Raw genomic sequence first — 14,875 nt, 5'->3', positions numbered from 1 at the left:
TTTAATAAAACCATGCATAGACTTTTTTTTTTTTTTGAGCAGGAGGTGACATTTGAAAGGACAGTGGGATGTAGCTGAGGACCAGAGTTAGTTTTCCTCTCCCTTTAAATATTTTACAAGTGTAAGGTTCTGCCTGAATTTTTAGAAGTTCCCAGGGAAAACAGGTTGTTGCTCTCTGGCTGGAAAGCTTCTTGGACCATCTCAGCTGTACATTCTTAGTGAGTAGGAGATTGGGACATGATTTGTTTTAATGGTTTTGGAATATTTTAGTGTGAAAAGGCTCCATAAAGTGAAGACTAAACAGTCTGCCTGTAATTCAGGCTATGTAGGGTCACTGGAATTTGAGAGTATGTTTTCTGACCTGAGATGAAGGTGGTGGTAGAGAGAAAGGTGCCTGATAGGCAAACCTGGAGAGTTCACTCTATTTCAGTGTCTGTATTAAGGCTGCCGAGCTGGTGAAGAAGTTGGAGTTGACCTTGTGGCTTTACTTTGGAAGACAAAAAGAAAGCTTCCGAGGTAGAACATGACATCCAATGTGTATGTGCTTATCTCTGTGCATGTGTGAGCAGCTGTGAGCATGTTGTTCTGGGGTCGGGGTACCTCAAGACTTGCCTCCAAATGACAGCACCAGAGAGGTTAGATCTTCCCAGTCTGTGTTAGTGGCCTCTGAATTAAGTGTGATTTCCATGACAGTGGGTACCTTCTCAATAGATTTGTCTTTGGACACACACGGCATGTTTGAGTGTATCAACAAACTAAATCAAACCCTTCCAATAAGGTGATGTTAGCTTCTCCCTCCAACCTGAGATTTGTTAGAAATAATGAGTGGGGCTTTCAGAGCAGTGTTTCACAGAAGGGCTGGCATCTATTAAAGTTTTCTCCATCAAGGTGACTTTGCAGTGGGTCTTGGCACAACTCACTTGATAGCTTAGAAGGCAGAACATACCCAAATCAGAGTGTTTCTGGTTGAGTGAGGCATCTAGGCACATCAAACAGTTCTTGCTTTCAGTAATGGCTGATGCATTTACTCCCCTATCTAAAGGAGAGAGAAACCCTGTCAAAGCCCTTTCAAAGTTTCATGGGGGATCTGGCTAGTGTAAGTGCATTGGTAGTATTTTGATAACCAGGTGCATGTGAAGCAGCATCTCCAAGGGTCTGAGAAAGGTGTGTGTGGAAGGGAGGTAAATCTCTACCACTCCAGCTTGTCTTGTCTCAGACTCTGGTTTCTTTAAAAGTGCTCCTCTCCCTTTTTGTCCTCCTTTTGCACTCTCCTCCATCTTTTTGAGCCTTCTCTTGATTTCTAAATCCTGGTAAACCCAGGAGAAGACAACATGACCTACTTCTCAGACTGAAGCAAAGGTGAGGCGTGCTTCTACAGAGCCTTGTTTGTGCCTGAAGGGGGGTAGCACCACGAGGAAGGGCTGATAATTCCAAGCCTGTCTCTGAGTGCTGGGATTCCCCTACATTAGCGTTGTCAATTGGGTGCATGCAGATTTATGATTTCGTATAAAGCCCAGTTTCATTACATAGTGGTAACACAAGATGTGTTTGTGCACTGCAGGCTGAGTCACTGCTGCCTCCCAGTGAATTTCTCTGATGATTGTGTGTGGGCAGATGCAGCCTACTCTTTATGCCAGGCCGGCCGGCCGGCCTGCCTGCCTCCCTCTCTCTCTCTTTTTTAATGAATTTTTTAAATTTTTATGTTGCTTTGACATCTTTTTCTTTGAGAAACTAATTTCTCCTGAGCTGAGTTTAGATACAAGAGCCACTTTATTATGGAAGATGTTCTCAGTATATCTCGGAAACAATGTCTTTTGGGAGGCTTTAGGCATACTGTCCTTTAGCAAGTAGGAGCTTGTCCTGTCTGTTTCCCTATACCCAAAGCTAAATGAATTGGTGCTTTGAGCCTGATTGTTCTGTCATGATTTGACATTAGGAGAGAGGAAGGGGAGAGCATGGACAGGAAAGAGGATCATTGTGGATTGCTAGATCCAAAACATAGGACAGGTGTAGAGAGGTGGGTGTGTTCCTGTCTCTGCACCTCTGCAGAGTAACCCAAAAGCAGAGGGTCTGCCCTCCTCCATGTCTCCCCCGAACCCTTGACCACAGGCCAGTTTCTAATCAGGGTTGTTTGACTTGATTTAAACATTGACGTCGGGTTTACAGAAGCCGCGTGTCTCATCGGCACTATCTGCATGTACACAAAGCCCTGAGTGTGGTGCGCCTGTCAAATGTGGACTCCCCAGCACGTAACATTGGGAAAACAGTACGGGCAAATATCTCGGCTTTCACACAAGCGATGTTTCTATGGGCTTTTAGCAAACTAAGCAGTGTGACTTTGCTATGCTGGTACAGTGAAAGCAATTCTGCCCTTTTGCCTGATGCTGTATTTGTATTGGTACAAATGTGCTTAATCTGATACAGCTGCTACTTATGGGAAAAAGCTACTCCAGTAATGAAACCTCTACCCTATAACTGACTCTTTGCTCAGGGTTATACCAACATAATTTTAGGAATAAATGAGCTTTTCCAGAAGCAGCAGAACTGATGAGCCTGGCTTCTTACAGGTCAGTTGCTTGCAGATGGATTCTTTGCTAAGGATTGATCTCATGATATAGTTTTGCCACCAGTGGGAGCACTAATAGGATCGCTTTATCTGGTCTCTTATCAGGATTTATTCTGTGAGATTTTCACTGTTCTGTGAGAGTATATTCACAGTGGTCACTGTGTTCCAAAGTCACTTGGATGAGTAAAGAGGTGAACAAAAATACAGTCAGCACAATTGCGTGAGCCTTGATATTAGGAAAGCATCCTAATAACAGCGTGTACCAAGCTGATCAAATAAACTTTGGCTAAGCCATAAGGCTTCTGGCTGGAAGGTGTTGCAAAACCTTATTCTGCACACTTCAAAACCGAACATCTCAGTATCCTCCTGGTTGTGGAGAGGGAGTTTGAACCTGGGGGTCCTTAAGGATTGGCCTACTGGAACAGTGAGGCACATTCTTACCTTTCTTGTCAAAGTTAATGAGGCATCTGGCTATTCTGAAGAACAAAAAGCTGTTCTCAGTTTTTTTTTTGTTGTTGTTGTTAGTTTAGGGTATTTTTCTTGGCTTTGATTTCATCTGCTTTTGAGGGCAGGGCTATTGACTTGTGGCTGCCTCTGTAATGCCCACCACCGTTGTTGATGCAATACTTGCTGCTCGTGTGTAGAAGTCAGACAGCGTAAGGCTTCTTCTGAACTCCCTTGCAGGAGTTACTACTGTGCTTGCTTTTATTTTCCTTTCACCAGAAAAAGGATCCTTAATTTAAGATACAGCTTAAAGTTACATAGGAGAGCCCCACTTTTGTGTTGTGTTTAGGTGGTGAATTGTCTCTTTTCAATGCATTTTTCAAATGGGTTGTGTTACAGGCTTTCTGGGTAAGGAAGGGGCTTTGGTGATGCCCAAAGGAACCTTCTTATCCTCGGGCAATATCGTCCAAGACAGTTCTGCTCTAAAACTGTGGGTGCGAAACATGCCCAGCTGCAGGGGAGGGGGAGATGGGCTTTACTGGGTGGGCCTCAGGCTGGTTGCACAAGGCTGGGTGGGCCTTCACAGGAGATCTTTTGTGATCCTTTTGTGGGTGCAGCAGACTGGCTTAGCACAGCATGAGGCTTCTCCAGAAATGTTTTCTGTTCCCTTGTAGCTGCCCTCTGTAAAGGCTGATAGCTGATAGGGAACTGGATTTTTAGGCTGAGAGACCTAGGTTGAAAGAGGATCTCAGTGAGAGATTCCTTTCAGTGGTAGTCTGCCTGTTGTGAATGCTCTGTTGCACTTAGTGGAGGAAGCTCAGGGAGCTTTCCCCCATCATTTCACATCTGTGTTGACCTTTAGACCTTGTGTGACTGTCTTGTCCTTCAGACATCTGCGCTGTCTGCCAGGTTAGGGCTGTTGGTCCCACCTGCATCTGAGATCTTCAGCATCTGAGAGCAGGTTGGTGTTTGCTGGTGTCAGTGCAATGTAATATGTAGTTAATCTGAGGAAAGCGGCTTGGAAGGAAAAGCTCTGGTAGAGGAGTGCTATCAGCACCTTCTCAGACCAACTGTTCTCAGAAATTTGCAGTTTTAAGGTAGTCTTTGCTAGGGAGGAAGGTTAGATACGTCATGGGAAGAGATATATATTTTTTTAAATTTCACTCTTAATTCACAGGCTACCTTATTCTCAAGTCATTCTCCTGGTTAGAGGAGCCGTCATGACAGGCACGGCACGTGTCTGGTGTTAAAAACTTACCAGAATGTGAACCAACAGCACCACAATACCTTCTGCTTCAGGACGTCTCCGTCTGTTTAAGGTTACTGTCTATGATAATTCTAGGCTTGTATCCAATGGACTTGCAAAATGCCAGTGATCTTAAGAGGAAATGTTTTGTAACAATTCGTTCAGGAGTTGTGTGGTTAGGTATTGCAGCGATAAACCTTTGAGCAATATTGATGGCTAAAAGTAATCCAGGAAAATTCTCCATCTGGGAGGTGGGGAAGAGAAGTTGATACCTGCTGTGACCAAATTCAACTCCTTTTCTTCAGCAGGCAGTACTCTCCTGAGGGGCTGAGACCTACAGGGCTTTTTAATATGTGAAAATCCATTGTACGCAGGATGGACTTCAGGAGCTTGTGAGCTTTTCAATGTTATAGTGTACAAAACTTTGAAATTTGGAATTCTGAGGCTATTGGGAGGTTTATTCCTTTCATAACTGCAATTCAGACAATGTATATAAAATTCCCAGCTCCCAGGATGGTGGTTGGAGTACTTCCATCATATCTTCCTTTAATACTGTAAAGTAACATTACATGCTTTCCAGAAATAGCAACTGACTGTAAGACAATATCACCCACTCTGTGGATAATTCACAGCCACTCTTTGCCAGGCTTGCAAGTCTTATTTACACAGCAGTGTCCAATAACACCAGCCAATGTGTGACCCCTGCTTGTAGAAGATGTAAATAGTATCATGAAAAGTTCAAGTTTGGTTGAGGCAAGGCGGTGAAAATCCTAAAATTAGACATAGCGTGGCAGTTGTGGTTTTGCCTGGCGAATGCAGGTGCATGTTGTGCAGCAGGCTGGTCCTTCCCAGCTCCCCAGGCTGGAGCGGCAGGAGGCTTCGCAGGGTGCCCGGGGCTCCTTCCCCTTTCCCACTCCCTCAGGCAGCCGTCTCCTAACAGAGAAGCTGTTAGTTGTAAGTGATAATGAATAAATTTTCCTAAGAGTGGGAGAGCTCTTCAGAATGCTGTATTGATTAAGGCATGGGCTTCTGAACTATAACACAAGCTTGTGGTTTTTTTCCTGTCTCTCTTTAAAGCCTCTCTTCAGTATGTTCTGAATAGCAGTTCATGCTTTAGGTTAAAAATATGATCATGTAATTAAAACTGCTTTAATAGTTGAGTAAGATAACAGATAGGACCACATTTAAAAGCAGAATGTCAACATACTCAGTTCTAGCCAAGCTTTCCATTAATATCACGTTTCTGAGAAGGAGACGGATGTTGCCTTGCAGTGCTTCAGTGATTAAGACTGAGTAACACAGTTCTGTTCACTTCAACTCAAATCTAGGGCAAAATGCATCTTGGAAGATCTTTGCTTAAACCAAAGGAACCGTTTAAGATCTGGAACCAAAGGAACCGTTTCTTACAAGCAGGCATCCAAATGTCTGTCCTTTGAACCTCCTTTCAGTGACATTTTAACTCTTTTTTTCACTCTTTTTTTTCCTCTCACCTCTTCAATAATTTTTTTTTTGGATAGTCAGGGAGAAAAAACAGTATTTGTGGACAGCTTGTTTTGTCTGCAGATTTGTAAGTTTTTGAATTAGATGCTCATGATAGTACTTTTTTCTGTATCAAAAATTTATTCTGTGTTTTTTTGTTATTATTGGCAGTTTCCTGTCTTACAAATATTTGGAAAACCGATATCCTTCATTCAGGAGGAAGCAGGGAGAGACTGGTGCCTTTCGGTGATATTTTTTTTTTTTTTTTTTAACTGAGACAGATGGCTGCTTTTTTTTCCCCAAGTATTTTCACATATTCTGCAGAAGCTAGAGAGACCATCTTTTTCTTTAAAGCAGCCCTATGGCAAAGTGAATAAAGGGACTGTATCTGTGACCAAGGTTCCTTCATAACTAATGGTAAATGTGAAAAAATGTTATGCTCTGCAACTGAAATTAGGAACTCTTTGATCCGATAATGACCTTTCTAGTATTCCTCACATCACTTCTGCTGGTACACCCACGAAAATACAGGTGGCATCTACATTGCAGATTTGTTAGGACAATTAGGTGTTACAAGCCATCAGGGAAGTCTTTAACACGCGATTATTAATGCAGGGGGAACAATGGGATCCGGAGAGAAGTTAACAGCTCTGGGCGCTCTGTGCTCGCTGCTGAGCAGGCTGGGGGTGGCGGCGTTTGTCGGTAGTGCGGTACAAAGGGTAATAGATCATAAATATGGGACGCTTGGCCAGCAATCGATGTTACAAATGATGAGTGGAAGCGTGTGAATTTGAGGTATTTGGATTTAAAGGAGAACAGTTGAGTAGATAAAAGACTACAGCGTTCCTGTTAAAAATAGTCAGCGCTTGTTTTACCTGCACCCCATAGAAAGCCTTGTTACCAAAAAAGCTGCTGAAGGCCGACATGATGGAGAAGCTTTGCGGCTGCTGGCTGGCGAGGCGCGTGGGCAGCGGGCAGGGCTGCACAGACCTGTGCCGGTGCCCATGCTGCTGCAGTCGCCGTCGCGTGTGCGACAGCCGCGGGCGAGCGCGTGCTTGGTGCAGGTGCTCACCCCGCGCTGCTGCAGGCTCGCCGGTGCGGGGGCCGCCCCCTTGTTTGGGTCTGTGCGTTGCTGCAGGGCTCTGACTGAGAAGGGGTGGCCCTGCTTGCTGTCACCATTTTAATAACTGTTTTGGATGCCTAATTTACAGGCTAAGCAAATAAACATTTGCTGGGACCAATGTGTTGAACGCCGTGGCTGCAGCATCCACTGGCTGCCCAGCTTGTTGCCACGCATCCTTTTGTTAATGCCGTCTCTGTCTCTCTCTCTGTCTCTCTCTCTCTCACTCTCTCTCTCTCCTCTCCTCTCCTTCCCCTCTCTTCTTCTGGCTTCGGTGCATGTTCTATTTTTAAACCGTGCTGTGCTCTGTATTGCGGCATTTCTCTTCCTGAATTATTTATCAGTGTTTGGAGCTGAATGGAGCACTGTGTTTTTTCCACTGCTCGTTATTGCCCACGTGTCTGTCTCGAGCCATTGACAGATTTGGTTCGTGTCAAATCTCCCTGGCCTCAGCTTGGAGGTGCTGCAGGGGATGTCAGGGGCTTGGTCATGGCCTGTGCTAATGCAAGACCATACAAATCCGTGTGTGTTTAATACTTTACGTGCTGGAGCAGGAGGGGAGGTGGTGGTTGCCATGATACCATACCCTCAGATTTTAGCTGAGCCGGGTTTGAATGGAAGGCCCCGTTTTTAATTCTTTTTCACTGCCTGGAGAGTGGCTTCTGCCTGGGAAGATGACACCCCCGTGCACTTGTGTGTGCATGCGCATGCGGAGGAGAAGACAGCATCAGAGACTGTGTGGGCATGGCTGAGCTTGGCTCAGAGCTTATTGGTGGCAGGGTTTTAATTTTTACTTGTCTTGAAGGAGGAGAGAAAATGGTAATTTTGTTACATCTGAATCCTTCCCCCCCCCCCCCCCCCCAGTACAGACACCCTTATCCAGGGAGGTGGCAGCACAGCCTTTAAAAGGGGCTGGTGGACAGGATGTTATCTCTGAGGGATTTTCCAGCTACTCACTAGATATAACTTGTCCCTTCCCCTTTCTTTGCATGGATGTCTCTCAGCACTTGTTTTTTTGCTCCTATACCTCTCTTTTTCCCTCCTCTTCTTCCATCTCTCCTTTTGCCTTTATTTTGTGTGTGTTGATGGATTTGGCTGTTCTGTATCCCTGCTGCTTCTGGACGTTGTGGCAGTGGAGTTGGGGCGGACTCCGTCCTTTCAGTCAAGCAAGAGGAGGGAAGGATCTTGCTGGAGGAAAGAGGTGCACTGTCACTTTTGTGCTTGGAGAGGTATCAGAGGGAGGGAAGAGGCAGCAGCAGCTGCCGTTCCTCCTTGCCTCCCTTGCAGGAGAAGCTGGATGCTTGCACTGCTGTGACTTGTATGCCAGAAGCATGGTCCTGCCAGTGTGGCTGTCTTGCAGCTGCGTTTAGCCTCTCCCTGCTCTTCTCCCACCCCATGTCTTTTGTAGCTATCTTGTTTCTGACTGTGTACCGGACAGAGGGAGAGGTGCTCTCAAGGCTGTAAGGAAAGGACAGGACAAGTCCTGTGCCCATGATGGGCAGTAAGGGGAGAGGCAGGCTCTGGATAACAGTGGATGAGCAGAGAGTGATGCTACTGCATAGTGCACTTGAGGAAACCCAGCTCTGCGCAGGCATTGAAGTGCTTTTGGGTGTCTTTGAGGTTTGGAATTGGGAATAAAATCCAGAAGCAGTAGTGGTATGCTGGGGAAGGGATATGTGAAGGAGCACTGGTGTTGGAAGCTTGAGCTATGGGGTGTGCCAGGCCCAGACCTCCTTGACCCGGACTGGATCTCCCTTTCTGAGTCTGGGAGTTTCGTCCAGAAATGTTCAGAACCAGAAAACTCAGCACCATGTTCTGTGCCCACGTTGGGAGTGCCTTGCTGACATGGAGCGAGCATGTACTTCTGTATGCTGGCTCATTAGTGACACGAGATTTGCTATGCCTCTGCCTCCCTGGGAGGAGGGGTGGGGGGCAGGGAATCAAGCTGTACCACTAATAGCTGAGCAAGGGACTTGGCAGTGCGTAATCTTAAATGCCAAAGTGCAGTGGATGCCGCTTGCCATTAGCACCGTGGCTTTGAGCAGCAGACAGTTTGCAGTGCGCTGTGAAAATGCTGCTGTGATTCATCCTAAACAAGGTGCTGTAGTTCACTGAAACCCAGCTCTGGGGCATGCACTTTTTCTGGTAAGCTCCTAAGTAAAGCGCTAATTCTGCCTTATGACCCAGCTGCAGAACTCTTCTCTGTTAGGCCCGATGAGCCTCTTCAAGTTTTCTTAAATTGCTTATCTTGGTTTTAGGAGCCTCGGCCCTGCCCTTACATTGTTTTTTAGGTCCTGGGCTTGTAGGAGTAGCATGTGCCTTTAATTTGTGTGTGTCAGTGTGTTCCTGCAGCGCCTTGAGTGACAGAGTGATTCCCAGCAGCAGGGTGAGCTGAGGACAGGCCAGGCCAGGCCTCGACTCTTGTGTTTTGCTGCTTTGGGCATAAATGAAACTTGCCTTTTTATGGTAGCAGAGACAGAGGCTGTTCAGCCAGTTGGAGCTGCTGATGGCTGGGGTTTTCTGTCCCCCTCGGTTGTGAGGGGGTGACACCTCTCTCTCACTCGTAGTGGCTCTGGAGGTGGAGTCTCCAGTGGGCTCTTCCACTTTTTTTTGTCAGTCTCCCCCTCGCTCCCTCGTCATAGCCTCTCATCAGGAAAACGCGCTGGTTGCCGGGCTTGTACGTGGAGGGGTCTGTCGGGTGGAGGAACACCGGCTGTTCTCCCTCTGCCCCATTTACGTGCCACATGAGAAAGGATGAGTGAGACCGGACCATCCCTTGCTCCCAGCTGTGGCGATTTTGCTGGCCTCCCGCCTTCAGCTTTTCCTGGGTACCTCCTTTGGGTCTGGATGTTTGTGGAGCTTTTTCCAGGGGATGTATTAGAGTAGGGTAGCCCTTAGCAGTAATGTGCTGCAGTTCTCATCCTTCCCACTTCCTGGCTCCAAACACCAAGAAATCTCTCTGCTGCATGCATACTCCCCCACCCCCCCCCCCCCAAAAAAAAAAAAAGATCCTGTGGCCTGAGGGCCTTAGAGAAGGTCTTCAGCTTGCTGTGTGTGATTGTGTCTGCCTAAGAATGGACCCTCTGAGCTGAGCCTTTAGCTCAGATGCCAGTTAGGTGCCTGCCAGCACCTTGAAGTCAAGTCACATTAGGCCAGCTGTCCAAAACCCTCCTACAGTCCGCATGGCCATAACATCCTTGGAATTGTATGCTGAATTTCTGTGGAGGGAGCGTTTCTACCTGTGCCGTTGGTTGCAACGAGCAGGGCTGGTTTCAACCCAAAGAACAGTCTGTGATATAGTCTTCCAGCTCCTTAAGATCTCCTCCTCTCCCTCTCCCCTGTGCAGCGCTGCAGTGGCTGAGACCGGCGGAAGTGAGAGAGCTAGCGTCCGTCATGCCTGCACTGGGGAGTCTATCCCAGGTTCATTTGTTCTGGACTTTCCCCCTCCCCTTAGAAAGGGGGGAAAGCTTTCTGGTCTAGGTGGATAAATGAATGCGTTTAAATCCATCAGTAATGTTATCCTCCCTTTCCAGCTGCTGCAGGTTTCCGCTGCAGGCTGTCTGGTACATGTCCATTACACGGGGAGCATTGTCCTGGGCTGGTGATAACTGTTTATACCAATGCCATCCCACCAGTTCAGTATCACAGGTCTGAGTTTTATTCCCCTTCTGGTGGGATTATATCCACTACCTAATTGACTGTCATCTCTCAACAGAAGCTGGGTTCGGCAAATTACAGCCTAGGCTCGTTTGGTATACGTCTGCCAGGGAGGGAATAAGCGTGTTTTCTCTTGTTGCTTTTTGCGCTTACTGTTGCTGATATTTGCTCTGCAGTATTACTGTTAGGCATAAGCACCTTCCCTGCAAGCTGGGAGCACAGATAATACTTAGTGCTGCTGCATCTTTTCTGGTCCATGTCCCCCCCGACCTAGTTTTATTGCACATACACTGTACCTAAGCAAATGTGTCTCAGGTGTGAAAAGCAGGAGCCCTGCAAGTTGTCTGTAGGGCTTTATCCATCCTGCTGCGGCAGCCAAGGCTGCTGGTGGGGCTGACTCATTTCCTTCTCCTCCTACCCAGGATTTACCGTCTCCCCATCTAAGGAGAAGGATGCAGCTTAGGAAATCCTCTCAGACGTACGATTCATGAAGGTGAAATGCTGCTGACTTGTATTGATAATGGGCTGTGGTTTTTGAAGAGCCTGATAAGCCCCCAGGAGGCTGCCTCTGTCCTGTCTGGGGCAGGTGCTCGTGTCCTAGAGGTGCGAGGCTTTCTTGCTCTGAAATCTGTCCTTGCTGAGCTGCCTGCCAGAGGTCTAAGTGCAGGTTTGCAGCCCAGGCTCACGTTGTGGAACTTTTTTTCATTCTGCTTTAGTGACAATGTTAAGAACTGACAGTGGGGTTTAAGCAGAAGGCCCCAAGCTGTCTGTATGTCCTTGCTTGCTTAATATGCTCTGCCAGGTGGGATTCTTTGAAAGCAGGAAGACCTGAGAGAAGGAAAGAAGAACATCCAAAATTCCCTCCTTTTGTAGTACTAATGTCGCTGCTGCGGAGCTCCACGGCAGAGGGTATCAGCAATTGTCCTTAATGATCCTGAGTCAAAATCCAACAGACCAGAGATTCTCCTTAGAAGAATAAAGCGTTGTGAGTTTCCCTGGGTTTGGTGGAGACTTTAACATTTTTCTGTGCGGAGCAAAGATCCCTGGCCTGGGAATGTGCTGGAGCACTGCTGAGCTGAACTCTGCTGCCCCTTTTCTGTTGCTTCTTCGTTTGCAAAGTAGCTGCTGGAGCTTCTTCAGGGCTATGAACTCCAGATCTGAACCTCTGAAGGGGCTGCCTGGGTGCTAGGTGACATGAATAAACAAACCCAAAATAGATAAGTTATACAGGAGAAAAAACCCTGATGTTGAGTTGTTAATCTAATCTCTGTTGGACCCTTGCAGCTCTGCTGGGTTCAGCAGCCACAGGGAGTCACTCTGAGCACATGCTTTCTGCTGGGGAAACAGGTATGTCTGCGCTGGCTTCCTGCTGAGCAATGTATGTAGCTGTCGCAAAGGCAGTCCGTTGCTGCCGCTCAACGCTGGCTATGCAGTATGCTGAGAAACCTACCGTCCATGTGGAGCCCCTCAGCTCCGCTGAAGGCCCTGATCCTACAAACTTGCATGACTCGGGTAGTGGTGACTGTTTCTCAGAGAGCGGGTCCGGTTCCCTTGGACAGGTATCACCATTTAAAAAGTTCTTTATGAATTGGGGGGGGGGGAGGCTTGAAATGGCCAGAAATAGGAGGCATGAAAGGAACTTGAATCTTTTGAATCTGGCTCTGCTTTTCATCTTCTGATGCAGGATTCTCATGTGATATTGATGAAGCCTTTGCATACAGCCCACGCGGGGATTTATTAATTGTGGCCACCCTCTTGAAAACAGGGGTATTGCAATGCCTAGTGACTTTTGTATTATTGCCTTCTGTTTTGACCCTCTGTCATTCCTCTCTCACCTCTTCTCTAGCCCCCTCTTCAAATGTCAGTATTGCTGTGGGCAGCAGCAGGGAGCTACTTACTGTAGCCAGCATCGCAGCAGTTTCGTCAGGAAGCAAAGGACAGCTGGCCAGGAACATTTACCCTGCTGTTCGCATGGGCATGACAGGCTTGATTCAGAGGGCTTTGAAACAGGTTAAGACATAAACTCGTGTGTGTGTTTAAGTGCTTTGCAGAGCAGAGCTGCTTTACAAACTTGAACTTTGATTTGTCATGGAGCTGAAATAATCAGGTTTTTAGTGTCCATCTCCTTGTTCTGTAAAAACTTTATTGGACTATTTCTTTGGCTGTGGAAAAGGATCATTAAAGAAACTGAATTAAGTTAGCAAAAGTGGTAGAGGCAAGCTCTGAGGAGGCTTTACCAGCATGGCCCTATACTCCTTCATGATTTGGTTCTGATTTTTTTTATTGACTTTGTCAGACAAAAGGGTTGGGAAACAGTTTTATAACTGCCTCACTTAAGCCTCTCTACCTCCTTGAGCCCAGGGCTGATCCAGCCCTCACATCTTCATCTCCTTTCTCAACACTTCTGTCTTTATACCACCGTCCTGTGAACCCTGCTGCTCCTTGCTCTGCTGCCAGCTCTGGCAGTGCCAGAACTCAGCCAGAGCGAGGAGGTTCCTCGAGACCAGCCGCTGGCGGAGCTGATCGTGTGTGCAGACAGCACCGGCTCTGCAGAGGGCACTCCCTTTGGCTCTGGGCTGCACCTTGCCTAAGATAGGCTTGTGCCCCATGGGAACAAGAAGGGGGGGGGGGAGCTTGAGACCTGCTGTTTACCAGCTTTTAGAGTGCTAGTCAAAAGGTCTTGGGGGGTCTAACAAGAGGTGAGTTCTGAGCCTGGCCAGGGTCAGGTATTGCTTGGAGGTCCGTCGCTGGGTCTGCCTGTGCAGGTCACTCAGCAGGACTGCCTTGTACATGTGAGAGTAAGCTCTTGTATGTGGCGAGGGGACTTGGCTCTGCAGCCTGTCTCTGTGGAGCTCCCAGGTCCAGGACAGAAAACCCCTTTGTGGGGAAAGTATAAGCAAGTGAGTAGTTCCAAACCTCTTTAGGGCCATTTGCATTTCTCGTTTCCCATGTTTGTCAGCGTTTAATCACTGATAAACGATCAAGAAAAAATAACCGAGTTGAAATGGAATCATTAAGCGCACTGACCCCTTAGATACAGTTGTGACAACACTAGCAGGGAAATAAGGCTGCCTGTAACCTACCTCTGCATTTGTAAGGCATTCTACAAAGTGCAGTGCATGTGTTGAATTCTTTTGGAAGATGTTTGTTTACTGGGATACCTCCTCTTTGCTCCTGCACTTGCATTCACGTTGCTTCAGTGCCTGGCAATGGAAGGATGCTGTGTCTTTAAAGCCTTCTCAGGGCTTTGCGGAGGCAGTTCCACTGAAGTATTTGAATGAGAGCAAGAAGGGGGTGTGCATGTGGCTATTGGCAGAGCTCTGTATGACATCCCTCTGAACAGCTGGGCTCTGCTTTGCTTCAGAGCTGCTTGTCAGAGCAATTAGCTTGCTGTAGCAGCAGCAAAGATCGCTAGCATTTCATTCAGGGGTGGGAGCAGGGGGGTGAGGGGGGGAAAGCCTTCTAAGAAGCAAAATTTCCCTGGCAAAATTCCTCTTGAACTGGTTGTGGCAATGAAGTCTCCGTTGAAATCAGGAAACAGATGACCTTCTGAGAGTGCAGAACCACCAGGGTGAGTTTATTCTTAGCATTAAGTCCCCAATTATTTTGGGCTTGAGAAAGATTGACCAGAGACTTTTCTTTTCCTCTCTGCACACCCCCACCATGCAAATACAGTACAGGTATAAATGCGAGCGAGTGTTTCAGGGATGGGGACCTGACATCATTCATCTCTGGTAAGTAAGTGACAGGATTTCTGCTTCTTAATGGGGTTAATTTAAAAAAGATTCTATACTAAAATGAATGCATGACTCTCTGATCCCATTCAGGACTTGAGAGCTTGAGCTGAGCTTTCCCCTTCCTCTTTTTGTGTTGCTGGGAATGCACCTACAGGAAACAGGGGAATCCCCGATAAGCATACTGTACTCCTCCATGTCATTAAGGAGTTCCCAGTGCCAGGCTCATGGGATCTCCTGGTGTCTTAGTTTGGTGTTTATGCAACTTGCTTCTGGGTAGTTTCTGTTCATTTCGCAAAGAGAAAGTACCCCCTGCTCCTCTGCAAGGTTATAATTTAAAAGATTTGCTTGTTTGAAGTTGGCTAGTTGCTGGCAAATGTTGACTAGCTAATTGGCTACATGCCGTATGAAATTTTCAGGTTAGCATATGCAATTTGATATTTTATAGGACTATGCATATTTGCGTTCACGTATATTTTAATCCCCTCTTTTATTATTTTAAACCTCTCACTGAACTGGGTTTGGTTTTAGTGGAATCAGGACTTCAGATACCCTTTACTTCCTTTCCATACACGCTCATCTTCTGGCCTTGCCTAAAATGCTAGGCAGTGGAAATGATGCTCCCTTCA

At 46.9% G+C, this 14,875-nt stretch overlaps 1 protein-coding gene across 7 annotated transcripts in view; it reads left to right on the top strand.

Moving 5' to 3' along the window:
• The window catches only part of R3HDM2 (R3H domain containing 2), a 67,120-nt gene that overhangs the window by 14,015 nt on the left and 38,230 nt on the right, over positions 1–14,875 (top strand). Inside the window, exon 3 of one of the 7 annotated variants that reach the window (XM_064498657.1) lies at positions 14,188–14,246. The exons of the other annotated variants lie outside the window; for them this stretch is intronic. The gene's annotated coding sequence lies outside the window, so the exon portion shown is untranslated. The remainder of the gene's footprint in view (positions 1–14,187; positions 14,247–14,875) is intronic. 7 annotated transcript variants of the gene reach the window in all.

This window comes from Dromaius novaehollandiae, chromosome 28 (assembly GCF_036370855.1).
Source record: "Dromaius novaehollandiae isolate bDroNov1 chromosome 28, bDroNov1.hap1, whole genome shotgun sequence".
Classification (NCBI taxonomy): domain Eukaryota; kingdom Metazoa; phylum Chordata; class Aves; order Casuariiformes; family Dromaiidae; genus Dromaius; species Dromaius novaehollandiae.
This window is presented reverse-complemented; position numbering and strand designations above follow the sequence as displayed.